Source organism: Sinocyclocheilus anshuiensis, unplaced genomic scaffold (genome assembly GCF_001515605.1).
Source record: "Sinocyclocheilus anshuiensis isolate Anshui unplaced genomic scaffold, SAMN03320099.WGS_v1.1 scaffold861, whole genome shotgun sequence".
In the NCBI taxonomy this organism is placed as follows: Eukaryota; Metazoa; Chordata; class Actinopteri; order Cypriniformes; family Cyprinidae; genus Sinocyclocheilus; species Sinocyclocheilus anshuiensis.
The window spans coordinates 966,055-969,485 of NW_015554217.1; the positions used below are offsets into that span (position 1 = coordinate 966,055).

The 3,431-nt window shown below is 40.5% G+C and overlaps 1 protein-coding gene and 1 long non-coding RNA gene across 2 annotated transcripts in view; one reads left to right on the forward strand and one right to left on the reverse strand.

Annotated features, from left to right (window-relative positions):
• LOC107671131 (regulator of G-protein signaling 7-like) overlaps positions 1-3,431 on the reverse strand; it is a 61,196-nt gene that overhangs the window by 44,758 nt on the left and 13,007 nt on the right. The window lies entirely within an intron of this gene.
• Positions 1-3,431, forward strand: part of LOC107671133 (uncharacterized) — a 15,380-nt gene that overhangs the window by 4,321 nt on the left and 7,628 nt on the right. Inside the window, exon 2 of the long non-coding RNA XR_001632159.1 lies at positions 1,946-1,950. This is a non-coding gene — a long non-coding RNA (uncharacterized LOC107671133). The remainder of the gene's footprint in view (positions 1-1,945; positions 1,951-3,431) is intronic.

Sequence of the window (3,431 nt, forward strand, 5' to 3'; positions counted from 1 at the left end):
TCCAGTGGTGTCTGGGAGGTCCACGGGGCGATGGTAGTTGGCCCCGAGCCAGAACAGCTGATTAAGGACGGCGTCCTCTAACGCCGTCACCGCTGCGAGCTTGCAGAACTTCCCGGCGTACTCATAGAAGGGGAGATCCCGGCGGGATATGGTGAGGAAACGAGCAGCGATCTCCATGTTGTTGTTTTGGGTCGGTTATTCTGTCATGGAAACGGGTGTGTGGAGGCAGGCAGGACGACGAGGACGACAAGGATTCCAATAATGACATTTATTGTAGACACAACAAGGCAGGTTCAGGTAGGTGAGACACACACTCGGGGTAACATTAACAGTAACCGACACCAATGCTCAGACAGACAGGAACTAATATGGGGTGAATAATTAGAGGCAGACAGGTGAGCACAATGACGGTGATTAACTAATGATTAGACGGGCTAAACCAACACAAAGGGAAGAAACCACAACAAACAGTCCACAGGGGCGTTACACAAGAATGTGTTTGTTCTACCAATCTTTCATTAAAACTTGGACTCGTTTTATATTCAAGACTGTGAAAAACTTTTTCAACTGATATCACCGAACCTACTTATTTTTGGTCATATGACTAGATAAAGTCAATCTATATCCTGTTTCAAATAGAAATACATCACATTATGGAATTAAACACATGTTGACTTTATGAACATCTACTCAAGACAGCAAAAGCTTTGCTCTAAATTTACAGTGTTAAATGATTTTCATTTTGATTCAAGCTGCCATAAATCTAGTCAAATAAACAAATGTCTATTTGCCTCTTGAGGGATACAACAACAGATGAGACTTAATTGACTGACATGCCCATCTGATTGTCTCTCTGTTAAGAAGCAAAGACTCATGTATGGATATTGAAGTCTTCTGGCTGGCTGACTCTCTTGTCAATATGACACGGATCGTTTATGCAGTCAGACCTTCCCACTCACAGCACTATTAGGACACTCACGGACATCTATGACCCTAATTAGCATTCAATGCACACAACACAAAACAATTCAATACAAACAAACAAACACATAGATCAGTATTATCAATAAAACAGGTCTATACACACTCATGAAGAATAAGTGCAAATCATGCTGTATCATTGATATGGATTTATTTTAAATCTGGAAATACATTTTTTTACAATTATAAACATTTAAAAACAAAAGAATGTTAAAATGTAAAAGGAAGACGAAATATTGAAGATTCTGCACCAGATCGCTAACTGAACAGCAAATTTGTGCAAAATATTTATGCAGCTCAAGTGCTGCTGTCATTAAAGGGATCATGAACTGAGAAATCAAATTTCCCTTGATCTTTTGACATATAACAGGTCATATAACAGGTACTATAAAAACATCCTTTAAGTTTCAAAACTAAAAACTTTCTCATTAGTTTAAAAACAGCTTTTATTGAAACCAAGCTCAGAAAATGACTCGTTTTGGAATGTGCCACTTTATGACGTAATAGTGTGGCTAAGCACTGCCTCCGCAGGAGAAGATCAATGACTGCTTCTATATCACTGCCTCATTAGCCCCGCCCACTGATACACGCTTGTAGTAGGAGGAGAGGAAATACTAGAGAGATGGATTACTCCATCAACAGACCCATACATATGACATTACAAGATTACAAGACACTGTGTAGTGTAAGTTGTGAAAAATAGTCTTTGAATTGCCTTCCTTGTGATCCTAACATATCTAGATCGGACACGAGTGTTGTTGCATCATGTAGCAAATCCAATTGACCTATCGGTAAGCCCGAAGACTAGAATACCCAAGACGTGTCACTCGTATAGTTTTGAATGGGGAAAAATGCAACGCTCAATATGGCCGTTCTATCGAACGAAGCCCCACCTTCTGAGTAAAAGAGCCAATCACTAATTGGTAAAGTCAATGCATCACTGCAGCTGCCCCAGTTGCTATAGAAACAGTCAGCATTCTGAGACGTGCACTCAGGACTGTGCATGTGCACTGGCTGGTCTAGCCTGAAAAATACACTTTTTTAACGCTATTTTATCTTAAGCTTGGCGAACAGTTTTAGAGAATTTGATGTTTCCCCATTCAAAGAGATTCAAAGCAAGCTGCACTTGCATGCCCGAGAGGCATTTCAAAGATGGCTGCCGAGTGACATGACTTGCCTTAAAGGGACTTTGTGTAAGCCCCATCCCCCTTAGTTACTGTTGCTCACTCTGACAAACAAACGGAGTTGCGAAGTGACACCTGTCAGTGTGATAACCTTGTCCCAAGATGTTTTTGATACATTTTGGACACAGAAGAACCAACATTCAAACGGGACTTAAATATGCCATGGAGGGATATATAAAAGATTTTAAAATAAATATGGTGGGTAATAAGATTAATTTGGTAGCAAGGGTTTACAGATCACAATGCAAGCGGGAGAAGCCTCATGTTACGACCATCACGATTGCAGATGACAACATCCAGAATTCATGTACCGCAGGGTAGGATTAAATTAATTTACATTTAACCAGTTTAATAGGGAGGGGCACTGAAATGCAGACCTTCGTTTATGTGTTTTTGACCTACACTGTACATGACGTGAGAACAGTTAGCATGGACTCACTAACTTTAACGTTAGCTAGTTTTAGCCAGAGACACCTTGCTGAAGGACAAGATGACATTAACGTTCTGCTTGAGCAGAAACTTAATGAGAGTATGACAACCAGAAAATGGTTTTCGTCTTCATTGGGATTGGGGTTGAATGCTCTGTCTTGTTTGGGTTTAGGAAATGGAATAAAATAAATTCCATTGCCCATCCTCTCAGGATACCTGGAATCAGTGTTATAAGTAACCCAGGCACATAATTTTGCCATTTTTGTAGCATAAACATCATCAAACCGATGAGAAATTTGGATCTTCCAATGTTTCTCTATAGCGCTGAAACCTAAAGATGTCCGAGTTCTGGTCCCCATGCAACTGATACTCAACTGCCATTGGCTCATCTGCATTCGATGGGAGGGGCTTAACTATAGGTAAATTCTCTTTCAGGTTAGAAGCAGCGCGAATGCTTGTATGCCAGAAATAGAGCGGGACATCAGTTTACTGTCGGGGATTTGTCACGTCAATCTGTGCTGCATCAAGTGTAGACAGAATCGCAGATTATAATGGGTTCTGTTGTCTATAGTCGTGTTGCGCCTCTCGCGTCCGGTGTAAACACGGTAAAATTAGCAAAGAGCTCCAGATCGTGTCAGTGAAACACTGTTTGTTTGTTTGTTTACTTTACTTTTGTTTAGAAGCAGATCTCTAAGAAGTGGTGAATGCCTCACTTCTTTCTGGGACGTTTCCAAAATCCCTGAAAACTGCAGTTGTTAAGCCCCTTCTGAAAAAGAGCAATCTTGATAACACCATATTGAGCAACTATAGACCAATATCAAATCTTCCTTTTATAGG